The sequence below is a fragment of the Somniosus microcephalus genome, chromosome 12 (genome assembly GCF_052327205.1).
Source record: "Somniosus microcephalus isolate GS21.2 chromosome 12, FLI_Smic_1.0, whole genome shotgun sequence".
Taxonomy (NCBI): domain Eukaryota; kingdom Metazoa; phylum Chordata; class Chondrichthyes; order Squaliformes; family Somniosidae; genus Somniosus; species Somniosus microcephalus.
Window position 1 is genome coordinate 148,035,540 of NC_140998.1, and position 23,954 is coordinate 148,059,493.

Here is a 23,954-nt window from a genome sequence, read left to right on the forward strand (position 1 = left end):
CTGTACTGTCTGGTGTCCCTGTATATTATCCTCTCCTGTAATGTCTGGTGCCCCTGTATATTAACCAACTCCTGTACTCTCTGGTGTCCCTGTATATTAACCCACTCCAGTACTGTCTGGTGTTTCTGTATATTTAACCTCTCCTGGTACTGCCTTGTGTCCCTGTATATTAACCCTCTCCGGTACTCCCTGGTGTCCCTGTATATTAAACCTCTCCTGTGCTGCCTGGTGTCCCTGTATATTAACGCTCTCCTGCGCTGTCTGGTGCCCCACTGTATGTTAACCCTCTCCTGTACTGCCTGGTGTCCCTGTATATTAACCCTCTCCTGTACTGTCTGGTGCCCTCCTGTATACTAACCCTCTCCTGTACTGTCTGGAGTCCCTGCATGTTAACCCTCTCCTGTACTGTCTGGTGTCCCTGTATATTAACCCTCTGCTGTACTGCCTGGCCTCTCTGTATATTAACCCTCTCCTGTACTTTCTGGTGTCCCTGTATATTAACCTGTTCCTGTACTGTCTGGTGTCCCTGTATACTAACCCTCTCCTGTACTGTCTGGTGTCTCTGTATATTAACCCTCTCCTGTACTGTCTGGTGTCCCTGTATATTAACCCTCCCCTGTACTGTCTGGTGTTTCTGTATATTAACGCTCTCTTGTACTGTCTCGTGCCCCTGTATATTAACCCTCTCCTGTACTGCCTGGTGTTTCTGTATATTAACCCTCTCCTGTACTGGCTGGTGTTTCTGTATATTAACCCTCTCCTGTGCTGTCTGGTGTTTCTGTATATTAAGCCTCGCCTGTACTGTCTGGTGTCCCTGTATATTAACCCTCTGCTGTACTGTCTGGTGCCACACTGTCTAGTAACCCTCTCCTGGTGCTGTCTGGTGCCCCTGTATATTAACCCACTCCTGTACTGTCTGTGACACTGTATATTAACCCTCTCCTGTACTGTCTGGTGTCCCTGTATATTAACCCTCTCCTGTACTCTCTGGTGTCCATGAATATTAACACTCTGTTGTACTGTCTGGTGCCCCCGTGTATATTAACCCTCTCCTGTACTGTCTGGTGCCCTCCTGTATACTTACCCTCTCCTGTACTTCCTGGTGTCCCTCTATATTAACCCTCTCCTGCACTGTCTGGTGTCCCGGTATATTACCCCTCCCCTGTACTCTCTGGTGTCTCTGTGTATTAACCTTGCCCTGTACTGCCTGGTGTCCCTCTATATTAAACCTCCCCTGTACTGTCTGGTGTCCCTGTATATTAACCCTCTCCTGTATTGTCTGATGTACCTGTATATTAACCCTCACCTGTACTGTCTGGTGTCCCTGTATATTAACCTTCTGCTGTATTGTCTGGTGTCCCTTTATATTAACACTCTGCTGTACTGCCTGGTGTTTCTAAAAAGTAACACTCTCCTGTACTGCCTGGTGTCCCTGTATATTAACCCACTCCTGTAATGCCTTGTGTCCCTGTATATTAACCCTCTCCTGTACTGTCTGGTGTTTCTGTATATTAACCCTCTCCTGTACTGTCTGGTGTCCCTGTATATTAACCCTCTGCTGTATTGTCTGATGCCACCCTGTATAGTAACCCTCTCCTGGTACAGTCTGGTGTCCCTGTACATTAACCCACTCCTGTACTGTCTGGTGACCCTGTGTATGAACACTCTCCTGTAGTTTCTGGTGTCCCTGTATATTAACCCTCTCCTGTACTGTCTGGCGTCGCTGTATATTAACACCCTGTTGTACTGTCTGGTGCCCCCCTGTATATTAAGCCTCTCCTGTACTGTCTGGTGACCCTGTATATTAATCCTCTCCTGTACTGCCTGGTGTCCCTGTATATTAACCCTCTCCTGTACTGCCTGATGTTTCTGTATATTTACTCTCTCCTGTACTGTCTGGTGTCCCTGTATATTAATCATCTCCTGTAATGTCTGGTGTTTCTGTATTTTAATACTTTCCTGTACTGCCTGGTATCTCTGTATATTAACCCTCTCCTGTACCATCTGGTGTCCCTGTATATGAACTCTCACCTGTACTGTCTGGTGTCCCTGTATATTAACCCTCTCCCCTACGGTCTGGTGTCGCTGTATATTAACCCTCTCCTGTACTGCCGGGTGTCCCTGTATATTAACCCTCTCCTGTACTGACTAATGACTCTGTATATTAACCCTCTCATGTACAGTCTGGTGTCACATTATATTAACACTCTCCTGTACTGTCTGGTGTCCCTGTATATTAACCCTCTCCTGTACTGCCTTGTGCCCCTGTATATTAAACCTCTCCTGTACTGTCTGGTGTCACATTCTATTAAACCTCTCCTCTAATGTCTGGGGTCCCTGTATATTAACCCACTCCTGTAATGCCTTGTGTCCCTGTATATTAACCCTCTCCTGTACTGTCTGGTGTCCCTGTATATTAACCCTCTGCTGTACTGCCTGGTTTTTCTGAAAAGTAACCCTCTCCTTTACTGCCTGGTGTCCCTGTATATTAACCCTCTCCTCTACTCTCCTGTACTGTCTGTTGTCCCTGTATATTAACCCCCTCCTCTAATATCTTGAGTCCCTATATATTAACCCTCTCCTGTGCTGTCTGGTGTTTCTATATATTAACCCTCTCCTGTACTGTCTGGTGTCCCTGTGTATTAACCCTCTCCTGTACTGTCTGGTGTTTCTGTATATTAACCTTCTCCTATACTGTCTGGTGTTTCTGTATATTAACCCTCTCCTGTACTATCTGGTGTCCCTGTATATTAACCCTCTGCTGTACTGTCTGATGCCACCCTGTAAAGTATCTCTCTCCTGGGACTGTCTGGTGTCCCTGTATATTAACCCACTCCTGCACTGTCTGGTGTCCCTGTATATTAACCCTCTCCTCTGCTGTCTGGTGTCTCTGTATATTAATCCTCTCCTGTACTGTCTGGTGTCCCTGCATATTAAAACTCTGTTGTACTGTCCGGTGCCCCCCCTGTATATTAACCCTCTCCTGTACTGTCTGGTGTCTCTGTATATTAATCCTCTCCTGTACTGCCTGGTGTCCCTGTATATTAACCCTCTCCTGTACTGCCTGGTGTTTCTGTATATTAACTCTCTCCTGTAGTGTCTGGTGTCCCTGTGTATTAATCCTCTCCTGTACTGCCTGGTGTCCCTGTATATTAACCCTCTCCTGTACTTCCTGGTGTTTCTGTATATTAACCCTCTCCTGTACTGTCTGGTGTCCCTGTTTATTAACCCTCTCCTGTACTGTCTGGTGTCCCTGTATATTAACCCTCTCCTGTACTGTCTGGTGTCCCTGTATATTAAACATCTCCTGTGATGTCTGGTGTCCCTGTATATTAACCCTCTCCTGTACTGTCTGGTGTCCCTGTATATTAACCCTCTCCAGTACTGTCTGGTGTTTCTGTATATTTAACCTCTTCTGGTACTGCCTTGTGCCCTGTATATTAACCCTCTTCTGTTCTCCCTGATGTCCCTGTGTATTAACGCTCTCCTGTACTGCCTGGTTTCCCTGTATATTAACGCTCTCCTGTACTGTCTGGTGTCACTGTATATTAACCCTCTCCTGTACTGTCTGGTTTCTATGTATATTAACCCTCTCCTGTACTGTCTGGTGCCCCACTGTATATTAACCCTCTCCTGTACTGCCTGGTGTCCCTGTATATTAACCCTCTCTTGTACTGTCTGGTGCCTCCTGTATATTAACCCTCTCCTGTACTGCCTGGTGTCCCTGTATATTAACCCTCTCTTGTACTGTCTGGTGCCTCCTGTATATTAACCCTCTCCTGTACTGCCTGGTGTCCCTCTATATTAACCCTCTCCAGTACTGTCTGCTGTCCTTGTATATTAACCCTCTGCTGTACTCTCTGGTGTCCCTGTATATTAACCCTCTGCTGTACTGCCTGGTGTTTCTCAAAAGAAACCCTCTCCTTTACTGCCTGGTGTCCCTGTCTAATAACCCTCTCCTCTACTCTCTGGTGTCCCTGTATATTAACCCACTCCTGTACTGCCTTGTGTCCCTGTATATTAAACCTCTCCGGTACTCCCTGGTTTCTCCGTATATTAACACTCTCCTGTACTGTCTGGTGTCCCTGTATATTAACCGTCTGCTGTACTGCCTGGTGTTTCTGAAATGTAAACCTCTCCCGTACTGCTTGGTGTCCCTGTCTATTAAGCCTCTCCTCTACAGTCAGGTGTCCCTGTATATTAACCCTCTCCTGTACTGTCTGGTGTCCCTGTATTTTAACCCTCTCCTGTACTGCCTGGTGTCCCTGTATATTAATCCTCTCCTGTGCTGCCTGGTGCCCCTGTATATTAACCCTCTCCTCTACTGTCTGGTGTTTCTGTATATTAACCCTCTCCTGTACTGTCTGGTGTCTCTGTAAATTAACCCTCTCCTGTAATGTCTGGTGTCAATCTATATTAACCCTCTGCTGTACTGTCTGGAGTCCCTGTATATTAACCCTTTCCTATACTTCCGGTGTCCCTGTATATTAACCCCTTCCTGATCTGTCTGGCGTCCCTGTATGTTAACCCTCTCCTGTACTGTCTGTGTCCCTGTATATTAATCATCTCTTGTACTGTCTGGTGTTTCTGTACTTTAATACTCTCCTGTACTGCCTGGTATCCCTGTATATTAACCCTCTCCTGTACTGCCTGGTGTCCCTGTATATTAATCCTCTCCTGTACTGTCTGGTATCCCTGTATATTAACCCTCTCCTGTACGGTCTGGTGTCACGGTATATTAACCATCTCCTGTACTGTCTGGTGTCCCTGTATATTAACCCTCTCCTGTACTTTCTGGTGTCACTTTATAGTAACACTCTCCTGTACTGTCTGGCATCTCTGTATATTAACTCTCTCCTGTACTGTCTGGTGTCCCTGTATATTAACCCTTTCCTGTACTGTCTGGTGTCCCTGTATATTAACCCTCTCCTGTACTGTCTGGTGTCTCTGCATATTAACCCTCTCCTGTATTGTCTGGTGTCCCTGTATATTAACCCTCTCCTGTACTGTCTGATTTTTCTGTACATTTACCCTCTACTGTACTGTCTGGTGTCCCTGTATATTAATCCCCTACAGTACAGTCTGGTGTCCCTGTATAATAACCCTTTCCTATACTTCCGGTATCCCTGTATATTTACCCTCTCCTGTACTGTCTCACGTCCCTGTATGTTAACCCTCTCCTGTATTGTCTCGTGTCCCTATATATTAACCCTCTCCTGCACTGTCTGGTGTCCCTGTATATTAATCATCTCTTATACTGTCTGGTGTTTCTGTATTTAACACTCTCCTGTACTGCCTGGTATCCCTGTATATTAACCCTCTCCAGTACTGTCTGGTGTCCCTGTACATTAACCCTTTCCTATACTTCCGGTGTCCCTGTATATTAACCCTCTCCTGTACTGTCTGGCGTTCCTGTATGTTAACCCTCTCCTGTATTGTCTGGTGTCCCTGTATATTAACCCTCTCCTGTACTGCTTGGTATCCCTGTATATTAACCCTCTCCTGTACTGTCTGATGTCCCTCTATATTAATCCTCTCCTGTACTGTCTGGTGTCCCTGTATATTAACCCTCTCCTATACTGCCTGGTGCCACTGTATATTAACCCTCTCCTGTACTGTCTGGTGTCACTTTATGTTAACCCGCTCCTGAACTGTCTGGTGCTTCTGTATATTAACCCTCTGCATACTGCCTGGTGTTTCTGAAAAGTAATCCACTCCTGTACTGCCTTGTGTCCCTGTATATCAACCCTCTCCTGTATTCCCTGGTGTCTCTGTATATTAACACTCCCCTGTACTGTCTGGTGTCCCTGTATATTAACCCTCTGCTGTACTGTCTGGCGTCTCTGTATATTAACCCTCTCCTGTACTTTCTGGTGTCCCTGTATATTAATCCGTTCCTGTACTCTCTGGTGTCCTTGTATATTAAACCTCTCCTGTACTGTCTGGTGTTCCTGTATGTTAACCCTCTCCTGTACTGTCTGCTGTCCCTGTACATTAACCCACTCCTGTACTGTCTGGCGTCCCTGTATATTAACCCTCTCCTGTAATGTCTGGTGTACCTGTATATTAATCATCTCCTGTAATGTCTGGTGTCCCTGTATATTAACCCTCTCCTGTAATGTCTGGTGTCCCTCTATATTAATCATCTCCTGTACTGTCTGCTGTCCCTGTATATTAACCCTCTCCTGTACTGTCTGGTGTCCCTGTATATTAACACTCTCCAGTACTGTCTGGTGTTTCTGTATATTTAACCTCTTCTGGTACTGCCTTGTGCCCTGTATATTAACCCTCTCCTGTTCTCCCTGATGTCCCTGTGTATTAACGCTCTCCTGTACTGCCTGGTTTCCCTGTATATTAACGCTCTCCTGTACTGTCTGGTGTCACTGTATATTAACCCTCTCCTGTACTGTCTGGTTTCTATGTATATTAACCCTCTCCTGTACTGTCTGGTGCCCCACTGTATATTAACCCTCTCCTGTACTGCCTGGTGTCCCTGTATATTAACCCTCTCTTGTACTGTCTGGTGCCTCCTGTATATTAACCCTCTCCTGTACTGCCTGGTGTCCCTGTATATTAACCCTCTCTTGTACTGTCTGGTGCCTCCTGTATATTAACCCTCTCCTGTACTGCCTGGTGTCCCTCTATATTAACCCTCTCCAGTACTGTCTGCTGTCCTTGTATATTAACCCTCTGCTGTACTCTCTGGTGTCCCTGTATATTAACCCTCTGCTGTACTGCCTGGTGTTTCTCAAAAGAAACCCTCTCCTTTACTGCCTGGTGTCCCTGTCTAATAACCCTCTCCTCTACTCTCTGGTGTCCCTGTATATTAACCCACTCCTGTACTGCCTTGTGTCCCTGTATATTAAACCTCTCCGGTACTCCCTGGTTTCTCCGTATATTAACACTCTCCTGTACTGTCTGGTGTCCCTGTATATTAACCGTCTGCTGTACTGCCTGGTGTTTCTGAAATGTAAACCTCTCCCGTACTGCTTGGTGTCCCTGTCTATTAAGCCTCTCCTCTACAGTCAGGTGTCCCTGTATATTAACCCTCTCCTGTACTGTCTGGTGTCCCTGTATTTTAACCCTCTCCTGTACTGCCTGGTGTCCCTGTATATTAATCCTCTCCTGTGCTGCCTGGTGCCCCTGTATATTAACCCTCTCCTCTACTGTCTGGTGTTTCTGTATATTAACCCTCTCCTGTACTGTCTGGTGTCTCTGTAAATTAACCCTCTCCTGTAATGTCTGGTGTCAATCTATATTAACCCTCTCCTGTACTGTCTGGAGTCCCTGTATATTAACCCTTTCCTATACTTCCGGTGTCCCTGTATATTAACCCCTTCCTGATCTGTCTGGCGTCCCTGTATGTTAACCCTCTCCTGTATTGTCTGGTGTCCCTGTATATTAACCCTCTCCTGTACTGTCTGTGTCCCTGTATATTAATCATCTCTTGTACTGTCTGGTGTTTCTGTACTTTAATACTCTCCTGTACTGCCTGGTATCCCTGTATATTAACCCTCTCCTGTACTGCCTGGTGTCCCTGTATATTAATCCTCTCCTGTACTGTCTGGTATCCCTGTATATTAACCCTCTCCTGTACGGTCTGGTGTCACGGTATATTAACCATCTCCTGTACTGTCTGGTGTCCCTGTATATTAACCCTCTCCTGTACTTTCTGGTGTCACTTTATAGTAACACTCTCCTGTACTGTCTGGTGTCCCTGTATATTAACCATCTCCTGTACTGCCTGGTGCCCCTGTATATTAACCCTCTCCTGTACTGTCTGGTGTCACTTTATGTTAACCCTCTCCTGAATTGCCTGGTGTTTCTGTATATTAACACTCTGCTGAACTGCCTGGTGTCTCTGAAAATTAACCCTCTCCTGTACTGCCTGGTTTCCCTGTCTATTAACCCTCTCCTCTACTGTCGGGTGTCCCTGTATATTAATCCACTTTCTACTGCCTTGTGCCCCTGTATATTAACTCTCTCCTGTACTCCCTGGTGTCTCTGTATATTAACACTCTCCTGTACTGTCTGGTGTCCCTGTATATTAACCCTCTGCTGTGTACTGCCTGGTGTTATTGAAATGTAAACCTCTCCTGTACTTCTTGGTGTCCCTGTCTAGTAACCCTCTCCTCTACTGTCAGTTGTCCCTGTATATTAACCCTCTCCTGTGCAGTCTGGTGTCCCTGTATTTTAACCCTCTCCTGTACTGTCTGGTGTCCCTGTATATTAATCCTCTCCTGTACTGCCTGGTGCCCCTGTATATAAACCCTCTCCTCTACTGTCTGCTGTTTCTGTATATTCACCCTCTCCTGTACTGTCTGGTGTCTCTGTAAATTAATCTTTTCCTGTACTGTCTGGTGTCCCTGTATAATAACCCTCTCATGTACTGTCTGTTGTATCTGTATGTTATCCCTCTCCTGTAATGTCTGGTGTCCCTGTATATTAACCCTCTCCTCTGCTGTCTGGTGTTTCTGTATATTAACCCTCTCCTGTACTGTCTGGTGTCCCTGTATATTAACCCTATCCTGTACTGTCTGATGTCCCTGTATATTAACCCTCTCCTGTACTGTCTGGTGTCCCTGCATGTTAAACCTCTCCTGTACTGTCTGGTGTCCCTCTATATTAACCCTCTCCTGTACTGTCTGGCATCTCTGTATATTAAATCTCTCCTGTACTGTCTGGTGTCCCTGTATATTAACCCTATCCTGTACTGTCTGATGTCCCTGTATATTAACCCTCTCCTGTACTGTCTGGTGTCTCTGTATATTAACCCTCTCCTGTACTGTCTGGTGTCCCTGTATATTAACCCTCTCCTGTACTGTCTGATATTTCTGTATATTAACCCTCTCCTGTACTGTCTGGAGTCCCTGTATATTAACCCCCTACTGTACAGTCTGGTGTCCCTGTAAATTAACCCTTTCCTATACTTCCGGTGTCCCTGTATATTAACCCTCTCCTGTACTGTCTGGTGTCCCTGTATATTAACCCTCTCCTGTACTGCCTGATGTCCCTGTATATAAACCTCGCCTGTACTGCCTGGTGTTTCTGTATATTAACCCTCTCCTGTACTGTCTGGTGTCCCTGTATATTAACCCGCTCCTGTACTGCCTGGTGTCCCTGTATATTAACCCTCTCCTGTACTGCATGGTGTTGCTGTATATTAAACCTCTCCTGTACTGTCTGGTGTCCCTGTATATTAACCCTCTCCTGTACTGTCTGGTGTCCCTGTATATTAACCCTCTCCTGTACTGTCTGTTGTCCCTGTATATTAATCATCTCCTGTACTGTCTGGTGTCCCTGTATATTAACCCTCTCCTGTACTGTCTGGTGTCCCTGTATATTAACCCTCTCCAGTACTGTCTGGTGTTTCTGTGTATTTAACCTCTTCTGGTACTGCCTTGTGTCCCTGTATATCAACCCTCTCCTGTTCTCCCTGATGTCCCTCTGTATTAACACTCTCCTGTACTGTCTGGTGTCCCTGTATATTAACGCTCTCCTGTACTGCCTGGTGTCCCTGTATATTAACCCTTTCCTGTACTGTCTGATGTCCCTGTATATTAACCCTCTCCTGTACTGTCTGGTGTCTCTGTATATTAACCCTCTCCTGTACTGTCTGGTGTCCCTGTATATTAACCCTCTCCTGTACTGCCTGGTGTCCCTTTATATTAACCCTCTCCAGTACTGTCTGGTGTTTCTGTATATTTAACCTCTTCTGGTACTGCCTTGTGTCCCTGTATATTAACACTCTCCTGTACTGTCTGGTGTCCCTGTATATTAACCCTCTCCTGTACTGCCTGGTGCCCCTGTATATTAACCCTCTCCTGTGCTGTCTGGTCTCACTTTATGTTAACCCTCTCCTGAACTGTCTGGTGTTTCTGAAAAGTAACCCTCTCCTGTACTGCCTGGTTTCCCTGTCTATTAACCCTGTCCTCTACTGTCTGGTGTCCCTGTATATTAATCCACTCCTGTACTGCCTTGTGTCCCTTTATATTAACCCTCTCCTGTACTCTCTGGTGTCTCTGTGTATTAACACTCTCCTGTACTGCCTGGTGTCCCTGTGTATTAACCCTCTGCTGTACTGCCTGGTGTTTCTGTATATTAACCCTCTCCTGTACTGTCTGGTGTTTCTGCATATTAACCCTCTCCTCTACTATCTGGTGTCCATGTATATTAACCTTCTGCTGTACTGTCTGGTGCCACACTGTCTAGTAACCCTCCCCTGGTACTGTCTGGTGTCCCTGTATATGAACCCAGTCCTGTACTGTCTGTGTCCCTGTATATTAACCCTCTCCTGTACCATCTGGTGTCCCTGCATATTAACCCTCTCCTGTACTGTCTGGTGTCCCTGTATATTAACACTCTGTTGTACTGCCTGGTGCCCCCCTGTATATTAACCCTCTCCTGTACTGTCTGGTGTCCCTGTATATTAATCCTCTCCTGTACTGCCTGGTATCCCTCTTTATTAACCCTCTCCTGTACTGTCTGGTGTCACTTTATATTAACACTCTCCTGTACTGTCTGGTGTCCCTGTATATTAACCCTCTCCTGTACGGCCTGGTGCCCCTGTATATTAACCCTCTCCTGTACTGTCTGGTCTCACTTTATGTTAACCCTCTCCTGAACTGTCTAGTGTTTCTGAAAAGTAACCCTCTCCTGTACTGCCTGGTTTCCCTGTCTATTAACCCTGTCCTCTACTGTCTGGTGTCCCTGTATATTAATCCACTCCTGTACTGCCTTGTGTCCCTTTATATTAACCCTCTCCTGTACTCCCTGGTGTCTCTGTATATTAACACTCTCCTGTACTGTCTGGTGTCCCTGTATATTAACCCTCTGCTGTATTGCCTGGTGTTTTTGAAATGTAAACCTCTCGGCCTAGAAATTGAGTTGACGCCGCGCCAGGGCTTTAGCGCCGGAAATTTAGCGCCGGCGCTAATTCCCTTGCGCGCGCCAAAAATTCAGTAGCGCCGCGCCCAGACGGCTGCCGGCGCTACTGGCGGGTGTGAGTGCCTCCCAATGGGCGCTGAGTGCCGCATTGCGGCGCTAATCCGGCGCTGCAGCACCCGATGTGGTGCGGCAGGCTGGGGAAGTGCAGGCCTCCTCCTCCCATTAAGGAGGCGCTGCCTTCACCCGATCGCTGGCCGTTTGATTTTTTCAAGAATGAGCCCGGCACCCCGGACAAGTGCCGGGCTTGCAGGCCAGACGCATCTGTTCCGCGACGGGGGGGGTGGAGGAGTCCGGGGAGGGAGGTGCAGGCAGGCGGCCGGCGGGAAAGCGGCCGGCCGCTGCGCGACCTTAATGCGCCGGCACTAACTTGTGTAAGACTCGGTTGCCAGAGTCTTAGTTGCGGATGCCACGGGCGAGGCGGCCGCAACTAAATTTCGGCGTTCGGGCGCGTTGCCACGGCAACCGGGATGCTGCGCACACCGATGACGTCATCGGTGCCGGCGCAGCGCAACCGGCTAACGCCGATGGCGGCGCCGAAGTGAATTTCAGAAACGGCTATCATTGCGGCGCTAGGCCCTCTAGCGCCGCAAAATGGGCGCTAACCCTACTGAATTTTCAGCCCCTCCTGTACTGCCTGGTGTCCCTGTCTATTAACCCTCTCCTCTACTGTAAGGTGTCCCTGTATATTAATCCTCTCCTGTACTGTCTGTTGTCCCTGTATTTTAACCCTCTCCTGTACTGTCTGGTGTCCCTGTATATTAATCCTCTCCTCTACTGGCTGGTGTCCCTGTATATTAACCCTCTCCTCTACTGTCTGGTGTCCCTGTATATTACCCCTCTCCTGCACTGTCTGGTGTCGCTGTATATTAACCCTCTCTTGTACTGTCTGGTGTCCCTGTATAATAACCCTCTCCTGTCCTGTCTAGTGTATCTGTATATTATCCCTCTCTTGTAATGACTGGTGTCCCTATATATTAACCCTCTCCTCTACTGTCTGGTGTCCCTGTATATTAACCCTCTCTTGTACTGTCTGGTGTCCCTGTATAATAACCCTCTCCTCTACTGTCTAGTGTATCTGTATATTATCCCTCTCTTGTAATGACTGGTGTCCCTATATATTAACCCTCTCCTCTACTGTCTGGTGTCCCTGTATATTAACCCTCTCCTGTACTGTCTGATGTCTCTGTATATCAACCCTCTCCTGTACTGCCTGGTGTCCCTGTATTTTAACCCTCTCCTGTACTGTCTGGAGTCCCTGTATATTAACCCTCTCCTGTACTGTCTGGCGTCTCAGTATCTTAACCCTCTCCTGTACTTTCTGGTGCCCCTGTATATTAACCCTTTCCTGTACTGTCTAGTTCCCCTGTATATTTACCCTCTCCTGTACTGTGTGGTGTCTCTGTATATTAACCCTCCCCTGTACTGTCTGGTGTCCTTGTATATTAACCCTCTCCTGTACTGTCTGGTGTTTCTGTATATTAACGCTCTCTCGTACTGTCTCGTGTCCCTGTACATTAACCCTCTCCTGTACTGGCTGGTGTCTCGGTATATTAACACTCTCCTGTACTGTCTGGTGTCCCTGTATATTAATCCTCTCCTGTACTGCCTAGTGTCCCTGTATATTAACCCTCTGCTGAACTGTCTGGTGTTTCTGTATATTAATCCTCTGCTGTGCTGCCTGGTGTTTCTTTATATTAATCCTCTCCTGTACTGTCTGGTGTTTCTGTATATTAACCCTCTCCTGTACTGTCTGGTGTCCCTGTATATTAATCCTCTCCCGTACTGCCTGGTGTCCCTGTATATTAACCCTCTGCTCTACTGTCAGGTGTCCTTGTATATTAATCCACTCCTGTACTGGCTTGTGTCCCTGTATATTAACCCTCTCCTGTACTCCCTGGTGTCTTTCGATATTAACACTCTCCTGTACTGTCTGGTGTCCCTGTATATTAACCCTCTGCTGTACTGCCTGGTGTTTTTGAAATGTTAACCTCTCCTGTACTGCCTGGTGTCCCTGTCTATTAACCCTCTCCTGTACTGTCTGTTGTCCCTGTATTTTAACCCTCTCCTGTATTGTCTGGTGTCCCTGTATATTAATCCTCTCCTGTACTGCCTGGTGTCCCTGTATATTAACCCTCTCCTCTACTGTCTGGTGTCCCTGTATATTTACCCTCTCCTGTACTGTCTGGTGTCGCTGTATATTAATCCTCTCTTGTACTGTCTGGTGTCCCTGTATATTAACCCTTTCCTGGACTGTCTGGTGTCCCTGTATATTAACCCTCTCCTGTACTCTCTGGTGTCTCTGTATATTAACCCTCTCCTCTATTGTCTGGTGTCCCTGTATATTAACCCTCTCCTGTACTATCTGATATCTCTGAATATCAACCCTCTCCTGTACTGCCTGGTGTCCCTGTATGTTAACCCTCTCCTGTACTGTCTGGAGTCCCTGTATATTTACCCTCTCCTGTACTGTCTGGCGTCTCAGTATATTAACCCTCTCCTGTACTTTCTGGTGTCCTGTATATTATCCCTTTCCTGTACTGTCTGATGCCCCTGTATATTAACCCTCTCCTGTACTGTGTGGTGTCTCTGTATATTAACCCTCCCCTGTACTGTCTGGTGTCCCTGTATATTAACCCTCTCCTGTACTGTCTGGTGTTTCTGTATATTAATGCTCTCTTGTACTGTCTCGTATCCCTGTATATTAACCCTCTCCTGTACTGGCTGGTGTCTCTGTATAATAACACTCTCCTGGACTGTCTGGTGTCCCTGTATAATAAACCTCTCCTGTCCTGTCTAGTGTATCTGTATATTATCCCTCTCTTGTAATGACTGGTGTCCCTATATTTTAACCCTCTCCTCCACTGTCTGGTGTCCCTGTATATTAACCCTCTCTTGTACTGTCTGGTGTCCCTGTATAATAACCCTGTCCTCTACAGTCTAGTGTATCTGTATATTATCCCTCTCTTGTAATGACTGGTGTCCCTATATTTTAACCCTCTCCTCTACTGTCTGGTGTCCCTGTATATTAACCCTCTCCTGTATTGTCTGATGTCTCTGTATATCAACCCTCTCCTGTACTGCCTGGTGTCCCTGTGTTTTAACCCTCTCCTGTACTGTCTGGAGTCCCTGTATATTAACCCTCTCCTGTACTGTCTGGCGTCTCAGTATCTTAACCCTCTCCTGTACTTTCTGGTGTCCCTGTATATTAACCCTTTCCTGTACTGTCTAGTTCCCCTGTATATTTACCCTCTCCTGTACTGTGTGGTGTCTCTGTATATTAACCCTCCCCTGTACTGTCTGGTGTCCTTGTATATTAACCCTCTCCTGTACTGCCTGGTGTTTCTGTATATTAACGCTCTCTCGTACTGTCTCGTGTCCCTGTACATTAACCCTCTCCTGTACTGGCTGGTGTCTCTGTATATTAACACTCTCCTGTACTGTCTGGTGTCCCTGTATATTAATCCTCTCCTGTACTGCCTAGTGTCCCTGTATATTAACCCTCTGCTGTACTGTCTGGTGTTTCTGTGTATTAATCCTCTCCTGTACTGTCTGGTGTTTCTGTATATTAACCCTCTGCTGTGCTGCCTGTTGTTTCTGTATATTAATCCTCTCCTGTACTGTCTGGTGTTTCTGTATATTAACCCTCTCCTGTACTGTCTGGTGTCCCTGTATATTAACCCTCTGCTGTATTGTCTGGTGCCACACTGTCTAGTAACCCTCTCCTGGTACTCTCTGGTGTCCCTGTATATGAACCCACTCCTGCACTGTCTGAGTCCCTGTATATTAATCCTCTCCTGTGCTGCCTGGTGTCCCTGCATATTAACCCTCTCCTGTACTGTCTGATGTCTCTGTATATCAACCCTCTCCTGTACTGCCTGGTGTCCCTGTGTTTTAACCCTCTCCTGTACTGTCTGGAGTCCCTGTATATTAACCCTCTCCTGTACTGTCTGGCGTCTCAGTATCTTAACCCTCTCCTGTACTTTCTGGTGTCCCTGTATATTAACCCTTTCCTGTACTGTCTAGTTCCCCTGTATATTTACCCTCTCCTGTACTGTGTGGTGTCTCTGTATATTAACCCTCCCCTGTACTGTCTGGTGTCCTTGTATATTAACCCTCTCCTGTACTGCCTCGTGTTTCTGTATATTAACGCTCTCTCGTACTGTCTCGTGTCCCTGTACATTAACCCTCTCCTGTACTGGCTGGTGTCTCTGTATGTTAACACTCTCCTGTACTGTCTGGTGTCCCTGTATATTAATCCTCTCCTGTACTGCCAAGTGTCCCTGTATATTAACCCTCTGCTGTACTGTCTGGTGTTTCTGTATATTAATCCTCTCCTGTACTGTCTGGTGTTTCTGTATATTAACCCTCTGCTGTGCTGCCTGTTGTTTCTGTATATTAACCCTCTCCTGTACTGTCTGGTGTCCCTGTATATTAACCCTCTGCTGTATTGTCTGGTGCCACACTGTCTAGTAACCCTCTCCTGGTACTCTCTGGTGTCCCTGTATATGAACCCACTCCTGTACTGTCTGAGTCCCTGTATATTAATCCTCTCCTGTACTGCCTGGTGTCCCTGCATATTAATCCTCTCCTGTGCTGTCTGGTGTCCCTGTATATTAACACTCTGTTGCACTCTCTGGTGCCCCCCTGTATATTAACCCTCTCCTGTACTGTCTGGTGTCCCTGTATATTAATCCTCTCCCGTACTGCCTGGTGTCCCTGTATATTAACCCTCTCCTGTACTGTCTGGTGTCACTTTATATTAACACTCTCCTGTACTGTCTGGTGTCCCTGTATATTAACCCTCTCCTGTACTGCCTGGTGCCCCTGTATATTAACCCTCTCCTGTACAGTCTGCTGTCACTTTATGTTAACCCTCTCCTGAACTGTCTGGTGCTTCTGTATATTAACCCTCTGCTGTACTGCCTGGTGTTTCTGAAAAGTAACCCTCTCCTGTACTGCCTGGTTTCCCGGTCTATTTAGCCTCTGCTCTACTGTCTGGTGTCCTTGTATATTAATCCACTCCTGTACTGCCTTGTGTCCCTGTATATTAACTCTCTCCTGTACTCCCTGGTGTCTCTGTATATTAACACTCTCCTGTACTGTCTGGTGTCGCTGTATATTAACCCTCTGCTGTACTGCCTGGTGTTTTTGAAATGTAAACCTCTCCTGTACTGCCTGGTGTCCCTGTCTATTAACCCTCTCCTCTACAGTCATGTGTCCCTGTATATTAACCCTCTCCTGTACTGTCTGTTGTCCCTGTATTTTAACCCTCTCCTGTGCTGTCTGGTGTCCCTGTATATTAATCCTCTCCTGTACTGCCTGGTGTCCCTGTATATTAACCCTCTCCTCTACTGTCTGGTGTCCCTGTATATTTACCCTCTCCTGTACTGTCTGGTGTCGCTGTATATTAATCCTCTCTTGTACTGTCTGGTGTCCCTGTATATTAACCCTTTCCTGGACTGTCTGGTGTCCCTGTATATTAACCCTCTCCTGTACTCTCTGGTGTCTCTGTATATTAAACCTCTCTTGTACTGTCTGGTTTCCCTGTATAATAACCCTCTCCTGTACTCTCTAGTGTATCTGTATATTTTAACCCTCTCCTGTAATGACTGGTGTCCCTGTATATTAACCCTCTCCTGTACTGTCTGGTGTCCCTGTATATTAACCCTCTCCTGTACTGTCTGATGTCTCTGAATATCAACCCTCTCCTGTTGTGCCTGGTGTCCCTGTATGTTAACCCTCTCCTGTACTGTCTGGAGTCCCTGTATATTTACCCTCTCCTGTACTGTCTGGCGTCTCAGTATATTAACCCTCTCCTGTACTTTCTGGTGTCCTGTATATTAACCCTTTCCTGTACTGTCTGATGCCCCTGTATATTAACCCTCTGCTGTACTGTGTGGTGTCTCTGTATATTAATCCTCCCCTGTACTGTCTGGTGTCCCTGTATATTAACCCTCTCCTGTACTGTCTGGTGTTTCTGTATATTAATGCTCTCTTGTACTGTCTCGTGTCCCTGTATATTAACCCTCTCCTGTACTGGCTGGTGTCTCTGTATATTAACACTCTCCTGTACTGTCTCATGTCCCTGTATATTAATCCTCTTCTGTACTGCCTGGTGTCCCTGTATATTAAACCTCTGCTGTACTGTCTGGTGTTTCTGTATATTAATCCTCTCCTGCACTGTCTGGTGTTTCTGTATATTAACCCTTTCCTGTACTGTCTGGTGTCCCTGTATATTAACCCTCTGCTGTACTGTCTGGTGCCACACTGCCTAGTAACCCTCTCCTGGTCCTCCCTGGTGTCCCTGTATATGCACCCTCTCCTGTATTGTCTGGTGTCCCTGCATATTAACCCTCTCCTGTACTGTCTTGTGTCCCTGTATATTAACCCTCTGTTGTACTGTCTGGTGCCCCCCTGTATATTAACCCTCTCTGTACTGTCTGGTGTCCCTGTATATTAACCCTCTCCTGTACTGCCTGGTGTTTCTGTACATTAACTCTCTCCTGTACTGTCTGGTGTCCCTGTAGATGAATCCTCTCCTTTACTGCCTGGTGTCCCTGTATATTAACCCTCTCCTTTACTGCCTTGTGTTTCTGTATATCAACCCTCTCCAGTACTGTCTGCTGTCCTTGTATATTAACCCACTCCTGTACTGTCTGGCTTCCCTGTATATTAACCCTCTCCTGTACTGTCTGGTGTCCCTGTATATTAACCCTCTCCTGCACTGCCTAGTGCCCCAGTATATTAACCCACTCCTGTACTGCCGGGTGTCCCTGTATATTAACCCTCTCCTTTACTGGCTAAAGACTCTATATATTAACCCTCTCCTGTTCTGTCTGGTGTCACTTTATATTAACACTCTCCTGTACTGTCTGGAGTCCCTGTATATTAACCCTCTCCCATACTGTCTGGTGCCCCTGTATATTAACCCCCTCCTGTACTGTCTGGTGTCACTTTATGTTAACCCTCTCCTGAACTGTCTGGTGCTTCTGTATATTAACCCTCTACTGTACAGTCTGGTGTCCCTGTATATTAACCCTATGCTGTACTGTCTGGTGTCCCTGTCGATTAACCCTCTCCTCTACTGCCTGGTGTTTCTGCATTTTAACCCTCTCCTGTACTGGCTGGCGTCTCTGTATATTAACCCTATCCTGTACTGTCTGGTGTCCCTGTATATTAACCCACTCCTGAACTGTGTGGTGTCCCTGTATATTAACCCTCTCCTGTACTGCCTGGTGCCCCTGTATATTAACCCTCTCCTGTACTGTCTGGAGTCACTTTATATTAACCCTTTCCTGAACTGTCTGGTGCCTCTGTATATTAACCCTCTCCAGTACTGTCTGTTGTCCCTGTATATTAAACCTCTCCTGTAATGGCTAGAGTCCCTTTATATTCACACTCTCCTGTGCTGTCTGGTGTTTCTATATATTAACCCTCTCCTGTACTGTCTGGTGTCCCTGTGTATTAACCCTTTCCTGTACAGTCTGGTGTTTCTGTATCTTAACACTCTTCTGTACTGTCTGGTGTTTCTGTATATTAACCCTCTCCTGTACTGTCTGGTATCCCTGTATATTAACCCTCTGCTGTACTGTCTGGTGCCACCCTGTATAGTAACCCTCTCCTGGTATTGTCTGGTGTCCCTGTATATTAACCCACTCCTGTACTGTCTGGTGTCCCTGTATATTAACCCTCTCCTGTACTGTCTGGTGTCCCTGTATATTAAAACTCTGTTGTGCTGTCTGTTGCCCCCCCTGTATATTAACCCTCTCCTGTACTGCCTGATGTCCCTGTATATTAACCCTCTCCTGTACTGCCTGGTGTCCCTGTATGTTAACACTTTCCTGCACTGTCTGGTGTCCCTCTAATTTAACCCTCTCCTGTACTGTGTGGTGTCTCTGTATATTAACCCTCCCCTGTACTGTCTGGTGTCCCTGTATATTAACGCTCTCCTGTACTGTCTGGTGTTTCTGTATATATAACGCTCTCTTGTACTGTCTGGTGTCCCTGTATATTAACCCTCTCCTGTACTGTCTGGTGTCTCTGTATATTAATCCTCTTCTGCACTGCCTGGTGTCCCTGTATATTAACCCTCTGCTGTACTGTCTGGTGTTTCTGTATATTAATCCTCTCCTGCACTGTCTGGTGTTTCTGTATATTAACCCTCTCCTGTACTGTCTGGTGTCCCTGTATATTAACCGTCTGCTGTACTGTCTGGTGCCACACTGCCTAGTAACCCTCTCCTGGTCCTCCCTGGTGTCCCTGCATATGAACCCTCTCCTGTATTGTCTGGTGTCCCTGCATATTAACCCTCTCCTGTACTGTCTTGTGTCCCTGTATATTAACCCACTTTTGTACTGTCTGGTGCCCCCCTGTATATTAACCCTCTCTGTACTGTCTGGTGTCCCTGTATATTAACCCTCTCCTGTACTGCCTGGTGTTTCTGTACATTAACTCTCTCCTGTACTGTCTGGTGTCCCTGTATGTTAATCCACTCCTGTACTGCCTGGTGTCCCTGTATATTAACCCTCTCCTTTACTGCCTTGTGTTTCTGTATATCAACCCTCTCCAGTACTGTCTGCTGTCCCTGTATATTAACCCACTCCTGTACTGTCTGGCTTCCCTGTATATTAACCCTCTCCTGTACTGTCTGGTGTCCCTGTATATTAACCCTCTCCTGTACTGCCTGGTGCCCCAGTATATTAACCCACTCCTGTACTGCCGGGTGTCCCTGTATATTAACCCTCTCCCGTACTGCCTGGTGCCCCTGTATATTAACCCTCTCCTGTACTGTCTGGTGTCACTTTATGTTAACCCTCTCCTGAACTGTCTGGTGCTTCTGTATATTAACCCTCTCCTGTACAGTCTGGTGTCCCTGTATATTAACCCTATGCTGTACTGTCTGGTGTCCCTGTCGATTAACCCTCTCCTCTACTGCCTGGTGTTTCTGCATTTTAACCCTCTCCTGTACTGGCTGGTGTCTCTTTATATTAACCCTCTCCTGTACTGTCTGGTGTCCCTGAATATTAACCCTCTCCTGAACTGTGTGGTGTCCCTGTATATTAACCCTCTCCTGTACTGCCTGGTGCCCCTGTATATTAACCCTCTCCTGTACTGTCTGATGTCACTTTATATTAACCCTTTCCTGAACTGTCTGGTGCCTCTGTATATTAACCCTCTCCAGTACTGTCTGTTGTCCCTGTATATTAAACCTCTCCTGTAATGGCTGGAGTCCCTTTATATTCACACTCTCCTGTGCTGTCTGGTGTTTCTATATATTAACCCTCTCCTGTACTGTCTGGTGTCCCTGTGTATTAACCCTCTCCTGTACAATCTGGTGTTTCTGTATCTTAACACTCTCCTGTACTGTCTGGTGTTTCTGTATATTAACCCTCTCCTGTACTGTCTGGTATCCCTGTATATTAACCCTCTGCTGTACTGTCTGGTGCCACCCTGTATAGTAACCCTCTCCTGGTATTGTCTGGTGTCCCTGTATATTAACCCACTCCTGTACCGTCTGGTGTCCCTTTATATTAACCCTCTCCTGTACTGTCTGGTGTCCCTGTATATTAAAACTCTGTTGTGCTGTCTGTTGCCCCCCCCTGTATATTAACCCTCTCCTGTACTGCCTGATGTCCCTGTATATTAACCCTCTCCTGTACTGCCTGGTGTTTCTGTATATTAACTCTCTCCTGTACTGTCTGGTGTCCCTGTGTCTTAATCCTCTCCTGTACTACCTGGTGACCCTGCTATTAACCCGCTCCTGTATTGCCTGGTGTTTCTGCATATTAACCCTCTCCTGTACTGTCTGGTGTCCCTGTATATTAACCCTCTCCTTTACTGTCTTGTTTCCCTGTATATTAACCCTCTCCTGTACTCTCTGGTGTCACTGTATATTAATCATCTCCTGTAATGTCTGGTGGCCCTGTATATTAACCCTCTCCTGTACTGTCTGGTGTCCCTGTATATTAACCCTCTACAGTACTGTCTGGTGTTTCTGTATATTTAACCTCTCCTGGTACTGCCTTGTGTCCCTGTATATTAACACTCTCCTGTACTCCCTGGTGTCCCTCTATATTAACCCTCTCCTGTACTGCCTGGTGTCCCTGTCTATTAACCCTGTCCTCTACTGTCAGGTGTCCCTGTATATTAACCCTCCCCTGTAATGTCTGTTGTCCCTGTATTTTTACCCTCTCCTGTACTGTCTGGTGTCCCTGTATATTAACCCCCTCCTCTACTGTCTGGTGTCCCTTTATATTAACCCTCTCCTGTACTGTCTGGTGTCGCTGCATGTTAACCCTTTCTTGTACTGTCTGGTGTCCCTGTATAATAACCCTCTCCTGTACTGTCTGGTGTATCTGTATATTATCCCTATCCTGTACTTTCTGGTGTACCTGTGTATTAACCCTTTCCTGTACTGTCTGGTGTCCCTGTATATTAACCCTCTCCTCTACTGTCTGGTGTCCCTGTATGTTAACCCTCTCCTGTACTGTCTGGCGTCCCTGTATATTAACCCTCTCCTGTACTGTCTGGTGTCTCAGTATATTAAACCTCTCCTGTACTTTCTGGTGTACCTGTGTATTAACCCTTTCCTGTACTGTCTGGTGTCCCTGTATATTAACCCTCTCCTGTACTGTCTGGTGTCTCTGTATATTAACCCTCTCTTGTACTGTCTTGTGTCCCTCTATAATAACCCTCTCCTGTACTGTCTAGTTTATCTGTATATTATCCCTCTCCTGTAATGTCTGGTGTCCCTGTATATTAACCCTCTCCTCTACTGTCTGGTGTCCCTGTATATTAACCCTGTCCTGTACTGTCTGATGTCTCTGTATTTCAACCCTCTCCTGTACTGCCTGGTGTCCCTGTATGTTAACACTTTCCTGTACTGTCTGGTGTCCCTCTATATTATCCCTCTCCTGTACTGTGTGGTGTCTCTGTATATTAACCCTCCCCTGTACTGTCTGGTGTCCCTGTATTTTAACGCTCTCCTGTACTGTCTGGTGTTTCTGTATATTCACGCTCTCTTGTACTGTCTCGTGTCCCTGTATATTAACCCTCTCCTGTATGTCTGGTGTCTCTGTATATTAACACTCTCCTGTACTGTCTGGTGTCCCTGTATATTAACCCTCTCCTGTAATGCCTGGTGTCCCTGTATATTAACCCTCTGCTGTACTGTCTGGTGTTTCTGTATATTAATCCTCTCCTGCACTGTCTGGTGTTTCTGTATATTAACCCTCTCCTGTACTGTCTGGTGTCCCTATATATTAAAACTCTGCTGTACTGTCTGGTGCCACACTGCCTAGTAACCGTCTCCTGGTACTCCCTGGTGTCCCTGTATATTAACCCACTCCTGTACTGCCTGGCGTCCCTGTATATTAATCCTCTCCTGTACTGCCTGGTGTCACTGAATATTAACCCTCTCCTTTACTGCCTTGTGTTTCTGTATATTAACCCTCTCCAGTACTGTCTGCTGTCCCTGTATATTAACCCACTCCTGTACTGTCTGGCGTCCCTGTATATTAACAATCTCCTGTAATGTCTGGTGTCCCTGTATATTAATCATCTCCTGTAATGTCTGGTGTCCCTGTATATTAACCCTCTCCTGTACTGCCTGGTGTTTCTGTACATTAACTCTCTCCTGTACTGTATGTTGTCCCTGTATATTAATCCTCTCCTGTACTGCCTGGTGTCCCTGTATATTAACCCTCTCCTTTACTGCCTTGTGTTTCTGTATATTAACCCTCTCCAGTACTGTCTGCTGTCCCTGTATATTAACCCACTCCTGTACTGTCTGGCGTCCCTGTATATTAACCATCTCCTGTACTGTCTGGTGTCCCTGTATATTAATCATCTCCTTTAATGTCTGGTGTACCTGTATATTAACCCTCTCCTGTACTCTCTGTTGTCCCTGTATATTAACCCTCTGTTGTACTGTCTGGTGTCCCTGTAGATTAACCCTCTCCTCTACGGCCTGCTATTTCTGTATTTTAACCCTCTGCTGTTCTGGCTGGTTTCTCTGTATATTAACCCTCTCCTGTACTGTCTGGTGTCCCTGTATATTAACCATCTCCTGTACTGCCTGGTGCCCCTGTATATTAACCCTCTCCTGTACTGTCTGGAGTCACATTATATTAACCCTGTCCTGAACTGTCTGGTGCCTCTGTATATTAACCCTTTCCTGTACTGTCTGGTGTCCCTGTGTATTAACCCTCTCCTGTACTCTGTGGTGTTACTGTATCTTAACCCTCTGCTGTACTGTCTGGTGTTTCTGTATATTAACCCTCTGCTCTACTTTCTGGTGTCCCTGTATATTAACCCTCTGCTGTACTGTCTGATGCCACCCTGTATAGTAACCCTCTCCTGGTACTGTCTGGCGTCCCTGTATATTAACCCACTACTGTACTGTCTGGTGTCCCTGTATATTTACCCTCTCCTGTACTGTCTGGTGTCCCTGTATATTAAAACTCTGTTATACTGTCTGGTGCCCCCCTGTATATTAACCCTCTCCCGTACTGTCTGTTGTCCCTGTATATTAATCCTCTCCTGTACTGTCTGGTGTCCATGTATATTAACCCTCTCCTTTACTGCCTTGTGTTTCTGTATATTAACCCTCTCCAGTACTGTCTGCTGTCCCTGTATTTTAACCCACTCCTGTACTGTCTGGCGTCCCTGTATATTAATCCTCTCCTGTACGGCCTGGTGTCCCTGAATATTAACCCTCTCCTTCACTGCCTTGTGTTTCTGTATATTAACCCTCTCCAGTACTGTCTGCTGTCCCTGTATATTAACCCACTCCTGTACTGTCTGGCGTCCCTGTATATTAACCATCTCCTGTACTGTCTGGTGTCCCGGTATATTAATCATCTCCTGTAATGTCTGGTGTCCCTGTATATTAACCCTCTCCTGTACTCTCTGTTGTCCCTGTATATTAACCCTCTGTTGTACTGTCTGCTGTCCCTGGATATTAAACCACTCCTGTACTGTCTGGCGTCCCTGTATATTAATCGTCT